At 34.8% G+C, this 26,713-nt stretch overlaps 1 long non-coding RNA gene across 1 annotated transcript in view; it reads left to right on the top strand.

The window, feature by feature from the left end:
• The first annotated feature begins 2,525 nt into the window (after positions 1-2,525).
• Positions 2,526-26,713, top strand: part of LOC123647375 — a 31,933-nt gene continuing 7,745 nt past the window's right edge. Inside the window, exons 1-2 of the long non-coding RNA XR_006738211.1 lie at positions 2,526-2,597; positions 4,652-4,701. This is a non-coding gene — a long non-coding RNA (uncharacterized LOC123647375). The remainder of the gene's footprint in view (positions 2,598-4,651; positions 4,702-26,713) is intronic.

Here is a 26,713-nt window from a genome sequence, read left to right as displayed (position 1 = left end):
AGATGCCAATGGAGGATTTTGAGCATGGAAGCAATATGATATGCTTTTACTGGATTTACTCAGAGCTAGAATGGAGCTGGTGGGTTAGATAGGGAAAACTTTCTAGAGATCAGGGAGCCTGAGCTTCATCTGGAAAGACACATAATTAGGTGAATAGGTTCATCTGGGTTTCAGGACGTAGGGAAGGGAGTAGAAAAGTGTGGCAGGTAGAGGGAGCAGCACATGCAAAGTTTGGAGCCAGGAAAGATTACAGTGCATGGCAGAGCTATTTTACCCAGTGGACAGTTTTAGAGGAAGAGAACCAAAGGCCCACAAGCTTTCCACGGCTGGCAAAAGTATTCTGAGACTTAAAATGAGAAAAACTACTTTTGGGGGGTTCTGAAATATAAAAACGGGGTTTTTTTTTAAATCAAATCAATGAATAACTAATTATATTAAAATATAGTTAAAAACAGAATGTAGGCTTCACAAAAGTAGGAAATTATCTGTTTTGTTCCCCAAGGTATTTCAGTATCTAAAATAGGGCCTAGGCTGTAGTAGTCGTCTTGTAAGTATCTACTGAATGAAGGAATTTAATTCAATTCTATAAAAAGGGGCATCATGTCAACCCATCAACTGCAACTCTGCTCGAATCTTGTATAGTTATTTGTAAATTATTTTTAATGTGGGATGTAAGTTTACTATAATGCGTCTGGTAAGACGTGACTGGCTAAAAGTGTTTGCATCTGTTCATTCAGTTAATATTTATTGAGCGCCCGTAACACAAACGCACTGCTCTAAGTGCTGTGTAATAGCACATGGTATGTGTATGTTACTTTAAAGTGCTTCCAAGATTCACAAGTATTGTCTTGTGTTGAGTAACAAGATAGTCGACCTTAGTGTCATTTGTACTGTATCAGCTGTGGAAACTGAGGCCAGCAATGTTTAATTCTGCCACCCAAAGTCAGAGAATTGGTGGTAAAACTAGAGCTACAAAAGCAGTAACTGTGGTAATAAAAAAAGGAGAGAGGGAACAGGCCAGCATGAGCCTCGTAGAAATAGCCCATCAAGAGGTTCTGCTTCATAAAAGTCTTCATTTTAAAGCAATGTTAAATGGCTTGGTTATACATGTAATACACACAAAACTGGCTTTATCATTAAGGGTTAAGTTTCTTTTGATTAATATGGACTAACCTCCTATAATAGTACTTTTAAAAAAAATATGGTTGGTATATTCTTATATCATGCTTTCCTCTTTTCTTGCCTAAAACTTAATTGAAAAAACAAGCTTCACAAAAGGAACCCCAGGAATAAAAAGGGTATGTAATGAGCAGCCATTATACATGATTTCTTCACTCATGTGGAACCCCTATAACCCACTAATGAGTTCACCACTTGTAAGGCACTAAGGCCTTTTGTTTCAACTAGGTTAATCATATTTTATGACCAACCATTATGTCTCTTTTATTCATGTGTACAACTCTTTCATCGCTAGGTAAAGTATTCATACTTTATGGTCCAATTTATTATTTGGCTGCATCTGAAAATCAGGCTTATATGAATATTTTCTTTGATATGCAAAATATACTAAAATTCCTGTTACCTTCATAAACATATAATAAATTCTATATAAAGGCATACTTTAAGAAAATAAGAAAATTGGACAGGGAGTTCTTAAGCTTTCTCATCCACAATGTCAATATGCTAAGCATGCAGAATTTAATTTAACCCAATATTGATAATTAATAATTGATAATGGCTACTATCTATTAAGTACCTTCTCCGTGCCTCCCTCTTTACGTATACATTTATATATTTGTCATTGCTCCTAACTGAATCATTAAACTGGCCATATACAATAGTTATCTCCATTTCACAGCTGAGGAAACAGAGTCAGCAAGAGTAAGTAATTTTTTCCATGTCACAGCATGACAAACTTGAGCTTTCCTTTCATCCTGAACACACTGTCAACTACATCACAGTTTTCCCTATCCTCACTCCTTCCATCACAGCAGACCAGTATGCTGCAGTTTTGTCTTCATTGCTACTTTGTAATCTCTCAAGTTCATTTATTTAGGTATTTATTCGAAACACATTTTCTGTATATCTTCCGACAGGACAGGCATAATTTTAGGAATCGAGGACATAAAATTTGCAAGACAAAGTCCCTGCTCTCAAGTGTTTATAATGTCAGGGCAGAGTCAGGCAACAAGGCATAAACAAACAAGATAATTTCAGAAAGTGATAAGTGCTGGAAAAACTCACAGAGTGAAGTGATAGAGAGCTCGGGAAGGGGGCTAGTGGAGAAGGGGTGAGTCTATTTTAAAGTGGAATACTTTTTTGAGGTGATGACATCTGAGCTGGGCTGTGAATTATGTGAAGAAGATACCAGATGATCTGGGGTTGGGTGTTCCCATCAGAAGGAACATCAAGTGCAAAAGCCTAAGGCAGAAACAAGTGTAGCACATTCTAGGAATAGCTAGCATGCCAATGTGGCTAAAATTTAGTGAGCCGAGAGAAAAGTGGTAGTACGACTTGGGATTGAAGAAATAAGCAAGCACCAGATTCTGCGGTGCCTTATAGCCTTGATGAAGAGTTTGGTTTATTTTAAATGCAAGGTAAGCCACGGAACATGTGGGAAGTTTCCATTTTTAGGTAGGGGTGTAGTTCTGCCTTTAGCTACAACCAGTTTAACTACCTCATGTTTAACAGATTTCTTGCTTCTCACACCTCTAGCCACTGTCTGCTATCCTCTTGTGATACAGCAGCTGCCTCAACTATCAATCATTCTATTAGAATCTCTTCTCTTTCCTACGGGCTTACCTGACAAATTTCACCTGCTGATACCGATGCCAGAGCCACATTAGCTTGACACATATTTTGAATGCTATGGCACTGCCCTGAGCCTGCTTTACCATTCACTAAAACTGTCTTTACCTTCTCAGCCCCAGTGCTGATACTTTCAGTTCAGAGAATCTCAGAAGTCGATCTATCCCAGGTGATACGGTCTGAATGTTTGTGTACCCATAAAATTCATATGTTGAAACTCTAATAACCAAGCTGGTACTATTAGGAGGTGGGGCCTTTAGGGGATGATTAGGTCATGAGAGTGGAACCCTCAAGAACTGGATTTGTGCCCTGGCCACACCTGTAATCCTAGCACCCTGGGAGGCCGAGCTGGGAGGATAGCTTGAGCTCAGGAGTTCAAGACTAGCCTGAGCAAGAGTGAGACCCCCATCTACAAAAAGAAAAAAAAAAATCAGCTGGCTGTTGTGGTGTGCACCTATAGTCCCAGCTATTTGTGAGGCTGGAGGCAGAAGGATCACTTGAGCCCAGGAGTTGGAGGTTGCAGTGAGCTACAATGACGCCACTGCATTCTATCTAGGGCAACAGAGTGAGACTCTGTCTCAAAAAAAATTGGATTTGTACCCTTATGAAAGTGACCCCAGAGAGCTCCCTCGCCCCTTCCTTCATGTGAAATTACAGTGAGAAGATATCTATCTATGAGGGAAGCAGGCTCTCAAAAGGCACCAAATATGTCAGGACCTTGATCTGGGGCTTCCCAGCCTCCATAACTGGCAAGAAATAGATTTTTATTGTTTTTAAGCTAACTAGTTTATGGTGTTTTGGTGTAGCAGCCCAAATAGACTAAGACACAAGCTCTCTCGTGCCTCTTCTTATAAGGACACTAATACCACCATGAGGCCACCATCCCCCTTCATGATCTCATCTAAATCTAATTAACTTCCGAAGGCCTCACCTCAAAACACTATCGCATTGGTGGTTAGGGGTTCAACATATGGATTTGGGAAGTAGGCACAGTTCAGCCCATAGAACACACAGATTCAAGGTAGCTGATAGGCATAGATCTAACTTCTAAGTAAGAGAATTATCAACATTATATTGTAAAAAGATCACATGAAATGGACAATCATGTGGCCATCTTGAAAAATATAATCTACCACATTATGTATGGATGCATACACACCCGTGCATATATACACACATACGTGTGTGTGCATTTTATCCAACTCTGTTTAATAAGAGGGCCTAAGAGCAGCAATCATGCCCTACTTCAATAACAGTGAGCACACCTCATGCCCAGATCTTGGCCTCCAAATACCACTCTTTACACAAGAATTCCTCGGGGAAATGGCTGATCCAAGAGCTAGGTCAGGAAAAGCACAAGATGAGGCTAAGTCTAGAACCTCTTGTGTCAGAAAGCAAAGAATGATGCCAAAAGAACACAGGGGTCATCATGGAGGAGTTCCACTGGCCAACTCCGAAACCATCTATACATCAAAATGAATGATTATAGTATCTGATTATTTATAATTCATTGGTTAAATAAATAAAATTTATTGAGGAATGGACTATATGCATAATTTGAAATTACCTCCCCATGTAAATATTTATTATTTACAAAAGGAGAAAAGGAATTTCACAGTGGGGAAGCTGGCAGACACCACCTTAATCAAGTGGTCAAAGTGAACATCATTATTAATGGGACAAATTAAAATTACACAATATCTGATAGGATTTAATGAGAAAAAAGCGGCATCTCCTCTTTGGTACTCTACAAAATTTGCATAACTTTCACAGAATTCCCACTGCACTTAACACACTATTCTAGTACAGTACTTACGTGATGTATTTGTCTTTGCATCCCCAGGACTCATCACGATCCCTGGAACACAGGATCAGCTCAACACATTGCCTTTAGTGAGTAAACACTAAATTAATGGAGGAAGTGTTGAAATTGTCAATATTTTTTTCCAAAAAGAGCTCTGTTGTAATTTGTAACCATTGATATCACACAAACTTGTGGACTTATAATCTTTTGGAGAGGTTTTAGTGGTTCTAGCATATGTGTATTTCATTATAAGTCCCTTCAAATTATTTCTGGAATGGAATGGAAGGAAGGAGGAAGAAAGAAAGGAAGACAAAAAGGAAGGAAAGAAGTGGGGTGAGACAGAGAGAGAGAGAATAAATGAGAAAGCAAACAGTCTTAAATTTAGTGTAACCAAGTCCCAAAATAAGTGAATTGCATCCATTTCATTAAAAGGGGGAAATAATTTTGAGTTCAGGAAACCCAGTGAATTGGTAGGACTTAACCTCCTCTCTAACATCTGGTCAGCAAGGCTGCTTGGGCAAAGTAGACAAAAGAACCACTTTAGGGACGTTAAAGCTGGATGTAACCTCCCCGCCCCCAACTCTGCTACTTTTCAGTTATGTGATCTTGGGCAAGTTAGTTAATATCTATGATTTTTGGATTCCTCATCTATTAAATGGAAATAATACTATTAAATCCATTGGGGTATTGTGGAGATTAGAGGAAATTTTTAAAATAAAGAATGAAGCATTATGCTTGGAATATTGTAAGTGCTTAGAAGATGGAAGCTATTATTTTCATTATCCCTAAAATTCTGATACTTTCTACTGCCTAATTGATAACCTCTCACTTTGTTATACTTTACCAATGAATTAATACATTAAAATAAGTACTTGAAATTATGAAGCAGCAAAATCTTCTGAAAGATCCAATGGTCTCATTTTTTAATCTATAAAAATGTTATACTTATGAGTACAGGTTTTATTTTAAATTTGGTTATTTTCCAAGTCAGATTAATCTTCAAGTTAGCTCTGTATGAGAAAAGAGAATTGGACATTTTGCACATATAAAGCTTCTTTGGTTTTGACAAGTTGAGAGGTATATTGTGCTTAGTTCTCAGGATCATTTTCTTACTTTCCAGACAAAAGGTTTTCTGCTGCTAATCTGTCAGTCTTAAATCTCCTGGGATATGCTCTCTTCAGCCCTCCTCTCTCTTGTTTTTTGAGTAAATAATTATCCGATGTTTTCCTCCTAATGCATACATTGCTCTAAATCAACGCTCTCTGAAAGACAAATTTACATGGAAATGAATCACATAGTAAGTATTAATGGTGTTTTGAAATAATAAACAGCAGTTATAATGGCTTTTAGCCAAGTCAAACTAAAAAGAAAATAAAATAAAGTAGAGGTTACCAAGTTCAGGCTGATGTTATTTTTCACATTACTTCTCTTAAAGTTAGAAAATCCACAAGGAATAACAATAAAATCCCCCAAACTTGAGGCAACAAAAGAATTAGAAGAGTAAGCCCAAGATATCACACTTTTAACTTTAAGGTCAAAAAGAGTGAGAAACTTAGGTGTATAGATCCATTCAATATCTATATTTGTCTAGTTTCCTTTAACTCCTATTATTATATGTGAATTTCTATGGTGTTAGTATTCACATTTCTCGTGTGAATCGCTGAAGGAGTATTCACGTAGCATCTCCTTCAGTATTCACTCTAAACAAGTCAGTAATCACTATGCACTCTTTTGCGTTTGAAGAACTTTCTTTTCATGTACTTTGAAAAGTGTTGTGTAAAATTAGAAATTTTCAGAGTGTTGTTTATATTCAAGGACAGATTTAAACAATGAGGAGACATCAGGCTTGGATGAGTCTCTGAAAATAAAGACAACCTATATCCTGCATGAAGAAAAGGTATTATTTGGAAAATGCTGTGAGTGGAAGAATCACAGAACACACATTCACCAGTGTAGTTATCACCTCCTCATGCTCTGTGTCTATAATGCTAGATGTTTAACAGTTCTCAAGAGCTACAGTTTGCACCGTGGATTTCAGAGGGCACCTAACAACCCACCCATATTTGGGAAGCAGTGAGCAGGAGGATTAATGAGTTGCTTAGTCCCCCTCCTTTGAATGAGTATTTATTGATTCTGACAGAGGCATAGGGAAGTGAATGATAGAGAGTAGAGTTGCATACCTCATCTGCCTTAATTTGTTTGTAAAAATGGATTAAGACTGATGGCAAATAAGACTGCAGGAAAGACAGGACACAGAAAACTATAATGGTCACAGGAGGAGAGAGCATCGACTAAAAAAAAAACGTCAGGGTTTTAGCTGGGTGCTATTTTTATAATCTAGAATTTTAGGCACACATAAGCTATTTTAATATCATGCATATGAATATATTCACAAAGTTATATGCAGTTTACAGCCTTAAAAGCAAGGTTTTCCTAACTTGCAGCACCATGAGCTCAATTTTATGTACCTGCGTCTGGAAAAAATCAGATTGTGTTCTTTTGGTCTCATGCATCATCACCAATAAAAGAGATTTCGGGTGTTGGACCACAGATGGCACCTTTGTTAAAGATGTATGAAGTCAATGGAGTGGACCTTATTTCTTTATAGCTGTGTAGGCTCTGGAAGTCTGGCAGCAATAAGCATTTGTTTGTCACTTAAATGATGCATTAATGACAGAAGAGAAGATACGATTAAGGGTGTGGGGGTTTGTTTGCTACTTCATTTGTGTTTTGTTTTGTTTTTGCTAAGACATGCTGTTTACTAAACCCAAATTAAGGTTAAGAATGGAATGCTATTGGTATCATCTCATTCCATGTGGTTTTGATCTTCTCTTGTTTTGATGGGTTAAAAAACTATAGGTTGAAGACGACAGTCAGGTAGGTCTCCAGGTATCCGTTTGGCTATACTTCTGTGTTAGTTTCCTGGTGTTGTCATAACAAAGAACCACAAACTGAGTGTGCTTAAAACAACAGAAATGTGTTGTTCTGGAAGCTGGATGTCTTAAATCAAGGTGTTGGCAGGGCCATCCTCCCTTGGAAATCTGGAGGGGAGAACCCTTCCTTGCCTCTTGCAGCTGCTGCTGCCTGCCAGAAATACTTGGCATTCTTGTCGTGTAGACCCATCACTCCAATCTCTGTCTCCATTATCACAGATCAGTCTTATCCCTGAGTGTCTCTTTATCTGTGTTCTCCTCCCATAAGGACGCCAGTTATATTGTCTTAAGAGTCCATTCTACTCCAGTATGACCCCATCTTAAGTTAATTAATTGCATCTGCAAATACTCTATTTCCAAATAGATTCACATTCTCAGGTACTAAGGGTTAGGACTTCAACATATCTCTTTTGAAGGACACAATTAAACCCAAGACAATTCTTAATTGTTTTTTCTAAACCTAATACATTGTGGAAGATATATTTACATGTAAGAGGGTGAAAAGCACATCCTAGAGAGGAGAAAAATTGCAAGAATACTTAAAGTTACGTTTGAATTTCACTGGCTCTTTTACCTTCTCAATCTAATTTCAGAATTCTTTCATTGTACTTTAAAAATTGTAGAATGTTTGAAGAAGTTTTCTAGTTTATGATTTGTTTGACAGAATTTCTAAAAATTGCCTGAAACTAGTTATTTTGGTTTACCAACTAACTGCTAATGAACTAGCATAGCTTCCTTAAATCCCTAAATCTATTTATAATACATATTACCTTTAGATAGGCTTGCAACTCAGGTTATAAACCAAATTCCTACTATGTGCCAGGCCCTGGGCAATAAGATTTTTATCCACCTCTCTTCAAAATCCTATTATGTTAGGGGTTATTTTATCCATTTGACATATAAGTGAACAAAATAATTATAGTTACATGAGATCAACAACTTATAAAGTGTTAAATGTGAAAACCCACCCTTCTGAGTTTTCCCTTAAGCCAAATACTTGGCTTCACTAATTTTTCCTCGCTGACTTAACTGGTTCTTTTGGCATGATGTACAAATTGACTCATTATTTTATACTTGGGCTGTGCTTATGATGGAGGAGGAAAATCACCCTTAATTTCCCTTTTGGAAGATTTGTTTCTCTACTCTTTTTGAAGGCTGATATATAAGAAAATTCTGCCTATTTTTAATCAAAAGGGGTGCCATTTTATTTTACTTCAGTTTGTAGAATACAAACTCAGAATTTGAAGCCATTATAATGTGACAATGTATTGTTTTACCCGGTAGAAACAATATTCAATTCAATCTACACAAACCTTTTATTTTAGCATTAACATGGGAATTTGTTATAAGACAACATTCTACTCTTTCTATGATCCATCACTACATAACAGCAAGAAAAGGCCATTACATGTTAAATGAAAGTCAGACACCCTGACGTGGTCCGTAAGATGCTACCTCATCTGGACTAGGTTCATTGCCCTGATGCCTGCCACACTCCACAGCCTACATTGGCCTCCTTGCAGTAGTTATTCAACAAGAGCAGGTTCTTTCCCTCCTTAGATCCTCCACTCATGTGGTCCTCTTGGCTTTTCCATTCTTCCATTGCTAGTTCATTCTAATTATTCAGGCTTCAGCTCATGTTTAGAATGCTTCCTCATGGACACTGTTGTGAACTAGATGTTCATTCGTGTCCTCTCAAAATTCATACGTTGGAGCCTTGATCCTTAGTATGATGGTATTTAGAGGTGAGGCCTTTGGGAGGTAATTAGGTTTAGATGAGGTCATGAGGGTGGAGCACCCTCATATAAGTGACCAGAGAGATTGTAGATGTTCTCTCTCTCTCTCTCTCTCTCTCTGTTTGCCATGTGAAAATACAGTAAAAATGAAGTCTTCAACAAACCAAGAAGAGGGTGTAGACCAAAAACACGACCATTCTGGCACCCTGATCATGGACTTCCAGCCTCCAGACCGTGGGAAATAAATGTTGATTAAGTCACCTGGTCTATGGTATTTGTTATAGCAGCCCAAGTTCATTTTTTTTTCCAGTAGATTCTCTCATGTATTCTCTAACCTCGTGCTCATTTATTTCCACAAGAGCATTTAACACCCTTAATTATTTATTTGCTTCCTTGTTATTATCAGTTTCCCCTCTAGACTGTATGCTCTGTAAATGCACAGAATGTATCTGTTTCGTTGACCATAACACACCCAGTACCTATCTTATTGCCTGGTACATACAAGGTGTTCATTAAATATTTGTGGAAAAAAGAATAGGCATTTAATACTTGAATTCACTGTGAAATGTTGATACTTCTTTATTGATAGATAATGATTGTGCATTTTTCTGGGGTACGTGTGGTATTTTGATACATGCATATAATATGTAATGATCAAAGCATTTTTAATACTATTTTTGTTTTTGATGATCAACTTACTACTATATGACAGAACTCAAAGAAATACTAAGATATTGGATGTTCTGCTTTTGATTTAGTTTTTGTTGTTGTTGTGTTGTTGCTGTTTTCATGACAACATTAGGGTTTTAGGAGTTTTATTAGTTAAATTGACAGCTCTTTTAAAGAAATATTAGGCAATACTCTCCATCATTATATTGTAAGAGTAACAGAAACATTCACACAAACATTCTCCTGTTTCATGGTTTACATGGGCTAATTGGGAACTTAAAAGACAAAGACAAATTTAATAGTGAATTTCAAAGCATAAATTTTAAAAAGATAACTCTCATTTCTAAAAAAAACATAAAAAATCAGGAAGAAATGCCTAGCTATAATAATTATTTAAACCTCTCATAGGTTGCTGGAGATTTCTAATGTTGACTTAAACACTGCAAATAATAACTCAGTTACATATACAAAATGGTTGAATTGGTGACTACTACCTTTATCACCATTGGTAAGTGTATTAAAACTGCATTTGTTTAAATCATTAATGTGATACATCATTCTTTTTTAAAAACACCCACTCTAATTAATTTTTGGCTATTTTAAAACTATTCAGGACCCAGCCTAGAATGACATACTAAGTAAGTACTCCATACATATTAAATAAAGGAGCAGTCATTAAATACATGCCACCAAGTAGAGTACTGAAGTGTACATATCCATTTTGTGACCTTTCCTTAACATACCTTCACCCTGTAGTACAATGCTCAGGAGAAGGGGTTTTAGAGCATGTCTCCAAGCTTTGATACTTACATTGCCACTTAACCATCTCTTTCTATAATATGTAGATAATAATACTTGTCTCAGTGGGAGTTACTGAGACTGAATGTGAAGGGCTTTGTACATCATGTAAGTATCTAGTTAGCTAGTTATTGAAACTAATCTTCAAGCAGTCCAATAAACCAGATGAGCATTTGTGATCTCTTCTAATTTTTTAATCAAATAACTCTAAATAGCTTTTTCAGAGCCCTATCTGACAGCATTGTCGAGAAACCATGGTTGACATGCAAAATATAAATGTGGTCAATAATAGCTAGTAAAATCCCAAAACACTTGACTTATTTCACAGATAACAAAATCTCCAATGGTAATTAGTAAATAATAATAATGAACTTCATTGGGAGTTATTGATAAATATTAATTAATGCTTTGGTATTATCTCACTACATTCTAATATGCAGTAGTATCTTTTGTCCAATTACAGTGTTTTTTTTTTTTTTTTATTTTACCTGCAGGGGTCACTGGTGTCACAGGGCAATCTTCCTTTCTGTTTGGGTTTTGATGGGTAATTACCTGCTGGCAGGTAATGTATTATAGGAGTAAGATAATATATTCTTACGATTTACTATTCAGTAAGGAATTCATTAACATGAAGATTATGACCTAGAATATACCCTTGGGAAACTTTCATGTTGATATGCTTTTATTTGGAAGGCGAGTCACTATGTTTGCTAGTAGAAAATAGTTGACAGAAACTTCATTTTTAACTTCTTACTGGATGTAACTGTGGGGTTCAGTCAAATGACAATAAACCAAGAAAAAATGAGTAACTTATTTAAATTTTTTTTAAATGTATATCTTTTTAAAAATTTTCTTGAATGTCATAAGAGGTGTGATTGTCATAAGAAAAATGTACTATGTAAACCTACATAATGAAACTAACTTTACACATTTTATTAGATATACTAGTAAATTCTAAATAATAGCCTTCACTCCATTCAGGTTGTTAATACAATAGAGGCTACAAGAGACCCTTTCTGTGAATTATTGAGGTAAAAGTAAGCCATAGTATTTTATAATCTAATACAAATTCAATTTTTGTATTTCTGTAGATAATTCTTACATATAATATTTTATCTAAGCGTCAAAAGTTGATTTTAAAATAAGTTTTCTAATTGGTGAAGATGGCCCAATTACACTTACTGTTGAGTCTGATTCTTCTTTTTGAACATGTTAAGATAGAATGTTTATAGGCAAATTGGACTAAATCCAATCCACTTCCTCTGCTAGGACAAAAATGGTATCAGGCAGGGAGACACTTTACATGTGTCAAGTTTCCATGCAACTCTTGACTTGGGAGACTGTATCATCCACAGGCAATTACACCTCATCTGCGTTGGTCAGAGAACAGTTATGGGGAATTCATTGCTGCTGTGTTTGCTTTTCATGGGGAAAGAAAATAAATGTGACCAAATGAAGAAAGGACATTCGGTAATTTTCTACTAAAGTTTAGCTTAGCAATACAATCAACTCAGAGAGTTTATTTTTAAGAATTGATTTTTTTCTTAAAAGCCTGAACTAGCAATGAGATCATCCCAAATCCATAAGATAATTATATAACTCTATGATTGTTAGGACTGGACTCACTAAGTTTTTGCAAAATTAAAAGAGGCTATTCAGAGTCAATTTTTTTAATTCTTTGGAAATTTCTTTGTAACCTTTCTCTATTTCACAATGAAAGGCAAACAGTATCTTGAAGTTTAAATGCAAGTGAATTAATTCTGAAAAAAAATGTATTTGTACTATAACTGCAAGTGTTTGACAGAAATTGGAAAGTGGCTCTTAAAGAAACTCTCACCACGAGAATCATAAAAGGCGATATATGCAACATAATTCGTTTGAAGATTTACTTCTAGTGGTTTCTCAGACCAACAGGACTTTGTTCATTGTAGCATCTGAAAGTATGTAGGGGACATTCAGACTTGAAATCTCAAGAGATACATGTTTAACTATAGCCCAAAGAGCAATGTAAAAATATGATGTGAAAGTCACAATGAAAGTTCTCAAATAGAAGCTATTTAGCTTGTGATCAGGTTTCTTTATTTGGAAAAAATATTAAAACTTTCATAATTTATAAAACAATCTTTGTATAATTGTATATTACTCTGTGGATACAAATATTTCTTTGAGGGAAAATTATATCCTTTACTTTTTTCAGGGGTATATGCTCTGGTTTTGAAGGTAAGACATAAAAATACACACAATAAAAGTTAATTTCTTTTTTTAGTTTACTTAAGAAGGGATGGTAAAACACATCATCATTTTAATTTTTCATGTCAAATTTGTTCTAAAAACTGGATCTGGCAAATTCTTCAACCCACTGTAAATCGACCGTTAAAAAAGCTAGAACTTCATATTGTCATTAATCAATTAAATAAGTAAATATTATTTGGATCTATATTATACACTAGTCTGTTTAGATATAAAAGCATATTAAGTGGTTTTCTCTTAATTAACTACAGTTTGGGAAGAAATGCAAATAAGATGAAAACAATGATCAATAATCTAGTATTATGTGCCAAATAAGTGGAAAAATTAAACAAAAGTAAGCATTTACTAAGAGAGAGAAGAGATTTATATCTGTGAAGCACCATTGTGATTTGTCCAGTTATAGAAAACAAGTTAATGATCTAGTGTGCTGTTAGAATTGTGAAGGCGAAACTAGAAACTAACCGAGCCTGATTTGGTTTTCATGTCTGTAGTATCCCCCTGCCCTCTCTTCCTCCACTCTGTGTCCTATTACCACAATAATCTTCCAAAAATGCCTTTGATCTGGCACTAACTTGTTTAAAGACTTCTCCAAGGCTCCAGGAGATGTGAACTTAAGGCTGCTTTCCTGCCTTTTTACTCACTAGCCTCCCCACCTCCTGTGCAAACTAAACACAAGCCAAGTTATTCTTCAAACATATGCTGAACATTTTTTAAAACAATATGCCTCAGTGCACGTTCTTTTACCTCATAATGTCCTCCCCCTTATCTCGTCAACTGCAAACTTCTCTATCCTATGTTCTGGTCAAAAAACACCTCTGTGATCTTCCTTGATCCCTTGCAGTTGGAATGAAACTCTCCCATGCTTATCCTATTATATCTCTGGGGTATATCCAACCATTCCCTCAGTATCCCTTGGGTATTGGTTCCAGGAATCCATGAGAATACCAAAATGTGCAGATGCTCGGGTTCCTTGGATAAAATGGCACAATATTTGCATATAACCTGCGCACAACCTCCTGCATCCTTTAAATCATCTCTAGATTACTTATAATACCTAATACAATGTAAATACTATGTAAATAGTTCTTATGCTATGTTGTTTAGGGAATAATGACAAGAAAAAAAAAATCTGTGCATGTTCAGTACGGATGCAACCATACATGTTTCTCCCAAATATTTCCTATTACAGTTGGTTGAATCCACAAATGTGGAACCCATAAATATTGAGGACCAGCTGTATCTAATTCTTCCACAAGACTGAAAAGTCATTGAGGACTGAGAACTAATTATCGTATTTGTATCATCTGACATCTATTGAATAACTTATCCATAGCCACAGAGAAGTAGCTTGTTAATAATCAACATAATTAAAATAGTTAACATTTATTAGTCACTTACCCTATTTCAGACACTGATCTAAGCACGGTAGATGCTTAGGGTCCAGGGTCCTTGTTTCAGCAATGTGGGCTCTGGAGTCAGCTGTTTTGGACTGAATCTTGATTTTACCACTTAATATCTTACTGATCTCTCTATACCTCAGGGCTTCATCTATAAATGAAAATATTAATAGTATCCAACTTATAGGTCTTTAAGTAGATTAATTGAGATAATTCACGTTAAATACTTCAAGTAGTGCCTAGCACATAGCAGTGCAGATTAGAAGTTAACTCTCTTTACTATGGTTTGTTCTAAGTATTTGTTGAGTTAATTAATTCAACCCTCTTGGGTAAAACACTTCTTACTCTCCTACCTCCCGTCAAAATCCTATTCTAGTTTTAAAGACCTGCCTGTAAGCCATCTCTTTTGTGAAATCATTCCCAGTGCCAACAGGATTACTCTTTTGCAGTGTTGTACACTTCTAACCTTACACAGCAGCTAACCAGGAATATTAGCTTTAGGGAATCACCTTAGTCAGCCATAGTCAGCTGTAATGTGAGAAATAGTTATAAAGAGTTATGAACTTTTTCTCATAATAATATTTAAAAAAACAATTATCTAACCTTTTGTGTTTTGGATTCTATTTTTTCACTGATTTGCCTAAACATGTAAAAATATTCTTGTAGTAGGCAGAATACTTTGAAAAACCTGAATGGGACTACACAAAACAAAAACTCTACATTCAGTCACACCTACAGCAAAATTCTAATTTGTAAATTGGAAGGAAAAAAAAATCTCTCAAGGTCCCCAGGTAGTGTTAACATATCAAAGATGAAGTGTTTACTCAATATGCTAGTAAAATCCCAATTTAATTCAATCTTTTCCCACACAGGAATTGTTTTGGTATCTGAGGAACCATACTCAATTTTCTAGGTTGTATTAAAGCATGTTTTTTAAGAGGTAATCTATAAAGATGTATTTTCCTATAATGAAAAGTAAATATATACCAGGCATCTTCCCTGCATAAGATTAAAGGGATTTTACAACAATTGTCAGGACTTGATAGCTTGTTAGGTCAGCCATACTCCATGATGTTGCTCGGGGGAGTGACACAAATAACCAGAGAAGAGGTTGCCCTGAGATATTTTGATGTTGTATTTTGGTCATGCCTTTTGAAACTGAACCATAACAATAATTTAATGCAATCATTGTATAATGTACATTTTAACACTAAAATAATTTTTCTTCCTCTTTCTTTAGTGGCAATAAGCAACATAATGTTAGATATTATTTCATATTTTAGTGATTTTATAATTCAGTGGGAAAAAATACTAATCTGCTTTGACTGAGTCCTAAAATTTAGTGATATACTTGTTCTTAAGTGTCTGAGATCATCTTAAGTTAACACTAAGATACTCACATAGCAAAGTTTAGGAAGAAAAGAGTGGAAGGTGGGATAAAAAATGGGAAATGAAAAAGCCTAGAAATCCAAAAACTGAGTTCTCTCTCAGGTTTCTAAATGGAATCGCAAGTCCTTATACAGGCAACCATCATTCCCCTGCTACAGTGTGAGGTATATTTAAAAAATAATACCAACTACTTCAAGTGCATGTATCTGAATTTTATGACAAAGGAGATGTCTTTCATTTCACTAGTCATTCGAATATATACTGTTTAAGCCCTGGGGAGTCCTTGGATTACAATGAAATAAGTATTTTATCAATTGTCCAGGAACTTTTAATAATGGGTCATTTCCTTTCCTTTCAAACATAATGATTTTCAAACACGAGTTCTATTTATTTTGAATTTCATATAAGGATATGAGGTAGAATAATTCATGGATACATCAGAAATATGTGAAAAATTAATTTCACACAGCATCTTTGGTAAAATTCTAAATTCTTATTGATTTTAAGATACACTTAGTACCCCTTAACAGACTAGGAAGAAACTTATACTTTTGTTAAAATTGGCATTGATCAAGTAGACCTTCTAAACAAACCTTTTTTTGGAGTAAACTGGACTGCAAGATAACCCTAAATACACAGTGTTGGCATGGAGGCAGCTAGTGCACCTAACATGGCCCTCTCCTCTACCACCCATTGTAGCTAATACGGCAGGACTGAATTTTTCTCCCCCACTAATCTCCCTGCCATTTCCTAGGACACGATATATACAAACAACGTTTGATAATGCGACTCAAGGCTGTTCACAATTTGAAAACAAGAACTCGAGTGGGGCTTCCCTTCTCATGAAAAAGAACCACACGCTGATGCAAACCCAGAATGCAACTTTAACAAGCTCCAGGCCCATGGAGAATGCAGACATAGTCTTTCTACTAAGAATGGTACAAAAACTATCAATGACTTTGCCATTGACAGAATCTGCAGTTCTAGTATCCCCATGGCACAGAAGCCTCCAGTTCCATGGCATGGTCTGGTCTTGCACGTGGTTCTACATCTTTACTGGGATCGTTCGTGGAACTTTCAAATGTAGAAACTCATGTCCTTCAATCCCAGAATATCTTTTCTACTATTTATTTGATATTTTATTCCATTTATTACATTTGTTTGTCTTTGCTGAACTACTTGGATGTTCTCTTTTGATGCTGATCCTCTAATTACTCTTTTCCTTCTGTTTCTTTGTCATTTCGATCTAATTTGGAAGAAATTTCCTCAATTTTCTTTTTCAACCCTTTCTAATTATTTATTTTCACAATTATTTGTTTTGTTCATTGTCTAGTCTTTTTAATAGCCTCTGTTTTTGTGTGTGTATGTGTCTGCAATATTTTCTTCTATCTTTTTGAGGATACCAATTATACTGTTTGGAATTATTTTCTGTTCCCAAATTTGTCTCTTGTATTTGAGTTCATTTAGTCTATTTGTTTCTTTTGGTTTCTGCTTTTATGTTAAAGACTTTCTTTAAATAGCTGTGAGTATGGGCTTTCCAATAATATTTAGGGGTGTGATGAAGTACTAAAAAAATACCGGAAGTTATGCATGTTTGTATGCATAGATATGTATATGGGTCATTTGTCTGAGTTCCCTATGTACGTGCATCTTGGGGAGAGGCAAGGAGACTTCTTGACTGATGGATCTCACAATAGAATGATCTAGGTGCTATTTCATACAGAGCCTTCAAATAATGGACCTCCAAATTTTAGTGTCCCTAAGGGCTATTTTTCCCTCTGTGTTGGTAGGCTGGCCAGTTTACTCAGAAAATAAACCTCTGGTCCCGCTGAGGTCAGGGAAGCACAGTTGACTAGCTATGTAGGAAGAGCAAGGGAATCTAGGAGTCTAGATGTATCTCACACAATTTTTCAACCATTCTTTATGTTTTCAGCTCTCACTGCATTACCACTAGGTGCCTCTGATTTCTCAGCATTTCTGGTGTTATGTGGTGCAGTTGGGTTGATTCTGAGCCTCTGCCAACGCTAAGATAAATTTCAACCTTATTTGTCTTTTAAATAAATTATCACTCATCAATATGTGTTAGAGCTTCCAAAAATGTGTTGCTACAATGTCTTTCCCCAGTATTTTTATTGTTACAGCTCTTTACATTATTTTATTCTTTTAATCACATTTTTATGAGGTTTTAGGAAGGAGAAAAGTTAGCAATAATTTTGACTCTACAAAGTTTATCCAGTTAAAGAGAAAAATCTTAAAAGCTTCCTTTTCACAAAAGGATCCTCTGTGAAGGTATGATAAGTGGGCGCACTTCCATAGGAAAAAGAGGGAACCCAGAAAAATGACAATACGATATAAGAAACAAGAGTAAATGCCAAATTGGATGAAATGTCTGCAAATTTAATAATTAATTTTAAATATAATAACTATATTTGTGCTAAATTGGTTTTTTAAAACTCTAGAAAATGGTAGCAATATTAGATAATCAAAACATGCTTTGGTTCCAGTTGTGCTGTTTTTTTTAACAGAACAGAAAACATAAATGACTTTGTTTTAAAAATCATTAAGTATAAATTTTAAAAATTAAGAGTGACTACTAACAGAATTGAAACAACGTATACAGATTGAGTATTCCTTATCCAAAATGATTGGGACCAGAAGTGTTTCAGATTTTGTATTTTTTCAAATTTTGGAATATTTCCATTATACTTACAGATTCAGTATCCCCAATTAAAAATCTGAAATCTGAAATGCTGCAATGAGCCTTTGCTTGCAGCATCACATCAGCTCTTAAAAAGTTTCAACTTTTGGAGGATTTTGGAATTTGAATTTTTGGAGTAGGGATACTCAATTTGTATCACTTCTAAAGCAGCAGAGATAATAAAGGAAGTTTTTAAAAGTTTTCACTCTTCAAAGTACAAATAAATAGAGAAAAATAATGGGTAAGGGTGACAAACAGAAAACTCAAAATAAAATGGTTAAAATCAGTTAAAATATATCAGCTAATCAAAATAGTGTAAATTGCTCAAATTCACCTATTAAAAAACAGATTACAGATTGGACTTTTAAAAAATATAGCTATAAGTTTTTGGCAAAAGCCATGATGAAGTGATGGGGAAAGCTATAAAATGCATACAATATCAAAGAATAATCAAATTGATAACGTATTACAGTAGGTCACAAAGGCAGTGCTATCATGTTTCAAATATTTGCCAATAAACAATATTCTATTACAGTAGCCTAATATAATCTGACATCAACAATAAAAGATCTTAAAAAATTGACTACCTTTCTAAACGACTCAGATGTTAAATCACAACAGAAACTACAATGAGAATTAGGAAATAAATTTGAACAAAATTAAAGATATATTTTACATGTGTATGTGCTTTTTAGATATAATTATCTCAAAACCAGTTGAAATCAGCTAAAATATCAGGTGTATTTTATAGCATTATATGGACTTTTTGAAAGAGAAAGGATTAAAAATAAGCAAGCTATACATTTAGCTCAAGAAACTGAGGAACGGAAAATGGAAGTAAGTGGGTTAAAAATAAAACAAACTAGTTTAACTAATGGAAGAGTTTGGCGAGTTGTATAAAAGACTATATAAAAAATTGATAGTGTTCTTACACTGTTGGCATAATTACCAAAGTATAAAACTAATAACTAGTAGAACTAACAATAGTTCAACAAAGTAGCTGAATAAGTGACACATAAAAAAAATCAATAGCACTATAATATGCCAATAATTTCAAAAATGAAAATATAATAGAAATAATTATTCATTTCTATTGTAATAGCAACAAAATCCATAAGGTACCTAGGAATATATCTAATAATAAATGTGTAATGCATTCGTGGAGAAAATTATAAATCATATTTGAAGGAATAAAAGAAATGAATAAATTAGGAAAACTATTCTCACGGATGAAAAGACTTAATATTTTTAAAATGTTAAATCTCCTCGGATTAATGTCCCCATTCAATAAAATTCCAATAAAAATCAAATTCTTCAAAACTTGATAAGCTGATCACACAATTCATATAGAGGAGCAAGGGGCCAAGAGTCAGAATTTTAAAGAACAAATTGTACTACTTGATTTCAAGATCTAATATAAATCTATAGAAATTAGGGCTGTGCAGATCTACAAAAAGAAAAAAGAAAGGCAGAAACATTTTCATGAAGATGTGAATATTAGTTACCATGAAACAGTGGATTGCACTCCGATTGAATATCTAACCCAGACTGAGCCAATACATTTCTGTCCTACGAGTTCAGAACTGAGACCCAGAAAACTCTAACCAGCTGGCATTTGGATGTAAGGCCACTGTTGGGGAATTCTATTTTAGGCACCATACAACTTGAAAAGTACGTGGAAAGAAAAAAACTCATTGACAAAAGTAGAAAAAATGAAGTGGATACAGAAAACAGAAAAAAAAGATGAGAAAACAGGAATGCCAGGAGAGACTCCATTTCCAATGGTTTTTTATTTCCTAGATGCTGTTGCTAATGACTCCTATTTTCACCTCTAGCCCTGGAGTTGCCTTATTTCCTTATGATATGTTCAATTTTTTTGTTTAAACTACTTTGGGGGGTTTTGTTTATTTCTAACCAAAAAGAAGCCGTTTGACAATGATCAAATTACCCTTGGCCTTAAAAATTAAAAAATGATAATGCCCAACTTTATAAAATACTGCAGGCTTTTCAATGTTAGAACAGCTTTATAGATGCATAAACTTGACCCCAGTGATATATTTTATAAATTATAAATTCTATAAAATATAAATATATATTTTATGTATTTTATACATATTTGTATTGAGCAAAGAGAAGATATAGAAAGAATAGTATTCAAAAATTGTTCCTCTATGTGTTGTGTGGGTAAGGTTAGGATGAAGCCAGCAGAGGAACAACTAAAGGCTTTTAGGACAACTATGCTAATAAACCTTTTGCTAGCATATCAATACGAACATATTGTGTAGTCTTAAGCAATGGTAGTAGCTCTTTGGATAAGCTGCAGATACACACATTCCCTAAGCAGAAGTCAAGAAAAAAGAGATGCATTGTCATTCACAGTCTCAGAGCAATGTTACCTGTATGAAGTGAGGCTAAAAGTTAATGTTACTGCAAAGGCCAAAACTAGATAGAGTGACACTGGTTCTGCCTGGAAATGTTATTGTCTCTTACTGGATACCTTGGGTCATTTGTTCACATTTTTATTTATTTTTGTTATTCTAATAGTGTTATCTTACTCCACAACTGTTAAATCCCAGTAATATGATCTAGTTATTTCCCTCAAATTTTTTGTTCTTCTTTCTGATGATGAGCAGAATGCATATTCACAATATAGCTTCCAAGCAACACACACCATTATAATTTGTGTGAGCCCTCTGAATAGGTTGTAGTATCTGGTTTAACAATGTTATCATTATTTGGTGTCAGTAAATGATTTTGTTCTAAAGGATTTTGACCAGCGCATTCTTTTTAAAATATCCCTACTTTTTCTTTTTTGTCCCTGTCATTTCCCTCTACATGACTGAATCTGCAAAAACATTTCTCTGCTTTACCTAAACTGATCAGTGGCTGGTGTATCTAAATTACAGTCTACAACCCTAAAGACAAGAATTCTGTTTGTAGGTTACAGACGGCATTTGAATTGGAAGCTTCCCATTTTATTCATGTGACACAGAGTAATTTACGTCTTCTGACTAGGTTATTTTCTTAGATCTAGGCTGAGCTTATAATTTATCATCCAAATGAAGTTACTTTGGAAAGTTGAAGGAGGTGCTATTAATAATTATACTGGGACATCAGACTTAAATAACCCCTATACCAATCGCATCAAGATGTATCCTTATCCTAGTTATTGTGTATGTAAAAGTTAGGTGTAATAAGACATTTGGTGTGTTTTGTTGTAATTTCCTTGATACCTCAAATTACAGTGTTAAAAAGATGTCACATCTCTGAAATGCATAAAGCAAGGTGCCCTCAGGATCAAACAGTTCTTCCCTTGTGCCAGTTATGTTCCTATCTCTATTAGTGAATTGGTCACAAGATATTGCGATTATTGGTTTATATCTCCATCTCCTTTGCCATACTCAAGCTAGGTAGGATGTAGGCCTAACACACTGCTTGTGGCCTAGCAGGAGTCCAGTGAGTGTTTTTTGAATTGAAATGATTTGAGTAAAAATGAATTGAAAAGGATAGAATATTTTTAGGAACTTTCTATTTTTAACAGCATTAATAATGAGAGGATTCTCTGTGCAAAAGATACAGTACATTATGTGTAATATATCATCGTACATCATGCTGACATAGAACTGTGGAGGTCATAAGATAGCTCAGTGTAAATCTGGATTGAAGGAGCAACATGGTGCAATGGTTGAGGGGGTTAACTGGGGAGAAAAACTACTAAAAGCTGAATCTAGACTTTACTACTTACTAGACATGTAGTCTTAGAAAAATTAATCTCTCTATGAAGCTATTTCCACCTATAAAATGAGAGAGTAAAAGTACTTCTCTCATTAAGATGTAGAAGTAGAGAGTAGAATGGCGGTTACTAGAGGCTGGGAGAGGGTCAAGAGAGGCGGGAATAGCCAGAGTTCATGGATATAAAATTACATCCAGGTAGGAGTAAGCTCTGGTGTTCTATAGCACTTAGTGTGACTATAATTAACAACAATTTATTATATATATTCAAATAGCTAGAAGAGCAGATTTTGAATGTTCCCAACACAAAGAAATGATAAATGTTTGTGGTGATGAATATGATAATTACCCTGATTTGATCATTACGTATTTTATACATGTATCAAAATATCACACTTTACCCATAAATATGTATAATTATTGTGTCAATTAAAAATAATAATTAAACCAAGAAAAGACTATGAGATACATATGAAGGGCATTTATAATCTCTTTTCTTTATTTCTTATTTTCCTTTCCAACTTTCAAAGGGTAGAAATGCATGTGAAATATTTCCATTTATATCTATGAAAGTGGGAAATAAATGATTTTTTCTTTATTCTTTATTCCCTTCTTTAGGTAGGACTCAAAACCATTTCACTTTGAAACAGGGAAAATTTATATGCATCGTGAAAGAAGACAATTGGATTTTCCAAAGATTTATTTATTAATAAAATAAATATTAATATGTAGAAACAAAATACAATTTTTAGAGTTTTTTGTATAAAAACTGTTTAAATGTGTGATTTTCACAAATGTTCCATGCTAAAAAAATATTTCATAAACTCCAAAATAAAAGCCCCTACATAAAATGACTAAAAGTAGATTATGGTTTATTTAAGTGTTTACACAGAGAATTTCTAACCTCTTTTAATGATTTTTAAGTACCATCTCTCTGCTGTTTGATATTATGTTTTAATAGAGTGTGTCTTTTGAAAACTTTAAATCTGTTTCCACTCAGAACCGAGTCAACCAATACACAATATTAATGAATTCTACCACATAATAGACTTGTATCTGGCTTTTGTTTAAGTCTAAGAGACTAATTGCTGATAGTCTTAAACTGTTATATGACATGCTACTACGTTTCCAGGTCCCATACTGTTTTCCTTTGGACTCTTCCTTAAAAATAGGCATGTCTCTGTGTCATCATTTTAATTTAATATCTAAATCTGATAAAATGAGTCTCTTCAAGGAAAGGATAAACCTTCACCCATTACATGCATCCCTACATGTAGTATTAGTAGTTTATACTCACTGCCATTACTGTCATTTACTGGATGTAAGAATCATATGTTTTTGTATGTGTACGTACTCCCTTATAATCAAGCAAATTCTTTCTTTTTTAAATGTCCACTGATGTATTTTTTCTAGTTGTTCTATTTTCTTACCCTAAAAGTTGTCGTCCAGAACAGGTGTGAAATTGAGAGATCAGCCATTTTCAAAGGGCATGGCAGCAGCTGAGAAGATTGAATTTCTTACACTTTATGCCTTGTGATGTTTGTTGGGTTTTGAGCCACTGAGCTACCTTACCTGAAAACGTGCCTTGTTCTATTAATTTTCACCTTAGCCAGTGAATTAAATTATTGTGCTTTTAATATGTAATTGTCATATTATTTTCCATGAAATAGAATAAAAGGAGTGTTTTGTGTGCTAGGAAGGATTTATGAATATGGAACATAAATTTAATTGTTAGGAGAAATGGAGAGAAAGGATTGTCTCTTTCCTTCCCACAACCTAAATCCACTGGACCACCCTGTCTTGCTTCTGTATATTCTCTTTGCCTTTTACAACCTTGTCTTTGGTAGTTAACTAAAACATCCTGGTTTCTATTTGGTCAAATTTATTCATGTTTAATTCAGACCTCAGATTACCTTGTCCGCATTTCAAGGACAATAAACAATAATATAATTCAATTCTGTCTACAAGTATTGAATTTGTAGGATTCCTACAAACTAGCAATTGCAGGGTGATAGGATGGAAGAGAAAGACCTATGTCCCTGTCCTGAACAAGCAGACAGTCCAGTTAGGATGATTAGTCAAATGGCCAGTGAATGCAAGAAGGTTAGTGTCACTAGAGATATAAAAATGGTTTGATCCCACAGAAGGAAATAGTAGCATACTTCAAAACGATGCAGACTTCAACTTTACATAGCAAAATGTGCAGAGTCGGATAGGAAGAGAGGAGTAGAGATGATGCTGAAAATGTTCTGTAGGTAAAGGGGCATATGTGAGCAAAATCACGGAGGAACAGACAAGCATGGCATGTTCTGGGGACGGTGTGATTTGTTCGACTGACAGAGGGCTTGAGGCAGGGAGCAGTGGGAGATAAGGCTGGGTGGCATGATAAGAAGGAAGATGCACCAATTCTAACCAAGACCAGTAATTCAATTAGGCATTGATAACTGCTGCAAAATCAGATGTTGGAGACATCACAGCCAAATAAAAATAATTTCTCTGTAACCCACTATAGAGTTACCCATGCCTCTCTTTACTTTATTACCATTACTATAAAGAATTAGATATATTAGGAAAAGATTTAGGGTATTTATCATTAAATTTTCTCATAATGCATTGTTTCATATTTGAAAAATGAAGGTAATATGTAGGCATTTAATGTATACAGAAATGACACAAAATAAAAATGCTATACTTTTCAAAGAGTTGTTTGTTTAATAATATTTTAGCACACTACAATAAAAGGCATTTCTGGTAAACATCTGATCGTTCAAATCTAGTGAAAATTTAATCTGCTGTTTAAAGAGGTTTTGGTTAAGTAATAGAAACATTGTATTAATGACAAAATCTATTTTAAAAAGATGAAAAGTAAATTATGTTGCCACGATTTTTATTATAAATTATTTCTGAAACCAGAAAAAGATAAACAAATGAATTTAATCAGATAAATAAAAGTAACCTTTGTAACTGTTTTTTCATGTAGGTGTGCAACTGTGGAGATGCCCGAAGAGTTTGTCCTGTCAGATTTCTGTCGTACCTTGTTGCAGAATCAAAGTTGATCCTATTCCTCAGTTCCACAGGAACTGGCTAAGGCAAAATTTAGATAACAAAAGAAAATCCTATTGTGTGGTTCGATTTTATATTCACTGAGTACAAATTTCAAAGAAAGGTCAGAAATCATAACAGAAATCAGGAGATGGATCTGCCTGCATCCTCACTAGTTCTGCTAGTTTTTTACTGTTTTGCTTTGTTTGCTTTTTGAGTTCATTTATATGCAAAGTGAGCCTAATAAAGAAGACAACAGGCCTGGCTTTATGAAATAATATCCGTGGCTGGAAAAAATATTAATAAGAAAGCACTATGAATGCTATTTAGGAAAAAGAAAATACCTTATTATTTCCCCAAATTTGGTATGGATATTTTTAAGTTTTCTACTTAACCAGCAGACTGGTTTAAGATGACAGATAAAAGATGATCCTGTTTCTTTAACAAAGAGGTATTATTTGAAATAATTTGCTACCAAAATATTAGAGCTAAGCAGGAAAACATGGCTGTATTAAGCCAGTGTTCTTTAATGTTGAAGGGTGTGTGTCATCTCATGGGCTTATTTTCTCATACATTGAGAAATCTATTGTGATACTGATGATTTATACAAATGTGATTTTTATTTTTATTTTTGGAGACAGAGTCTCACTCTGTTGCCCAGGCTAGTGTGCCTTGGCATCAGCCTAGCTCACAGCAACCTCAAACTCCTAGGCTCAAACAATCCTTCTGTCTCAGCCTTCCGAGTAGCTGGGACTACAGGCATGTGCCACCATGCCTGGCTAATTTTTTCTATATATTTTTAGTTGTCCAGATAATTTCTTTCTATTTTTTAGTAGAGACGAGGGTCTTGCTCTTGCTCAGGCTGGTCTCGAACTCCTGAACTCAAACAATCCACCTGCCTTGGCCTCCCAAGTGCTGGGATTACAGGCGTGAGCCACCGCGCCCGGCCACAAATGTGATTTTTTTAAAGACAATTGTTTTTACTACCTATACTTGCTTGACTTGCAAATTAATTTTTGGAATTTTGTTTCTAATGGTCAGAAGCCCAGCAAGATAAAAAGTGATAATTATTTCACATTTCTTGCCCAATATATGAAGCATATGTGTAATGCACCTCTCTTCTTTCACTCTCCAAACACACCGTCATTTCACCCTTAAACAATACTTGGACAGACACAATGCAGGCAGCCGTGCTTATAAGGATTACCCTTGCCATGATGATTCACAGCCAAAGCTGTATTAACCAGGGGCTAACAGTTCTTCCTGAGATCCACGTTTCTTGCTAGACGTAGTGATGTGATCAAAACAAATTGCAAAAATCCCCCTCTTCACTTAGTAATAGTTTCACAAGTTTGTAATACTTGAAGTTCTTCATAAGTAATGTTTGGGAAAGCAGTTAAATCACTAATTATTTCTTCATTGCATACAGAGAAATACACAATTAAATATTTAAAATG

The sequence above is a fragment of the Lemur catta genome, chromosome 11 (genome assembly GCF_020740605.2).
Source record: "Lemur catta isolate mLemCat1 chromosome 11, mLemCat1.pri, whole genome shotgun sequence".
Lineage (NCBI taxonomy): Eukaryota > Metazoa > Chordata > Mammalia > Primates > Lemuridae > Lemur > Lemur catta.
The sequence above is the reverse complement of the archived record's forward strand: the minus strand, read 5'-3'. Positions and strand labels throughout refer to the sequence as shown.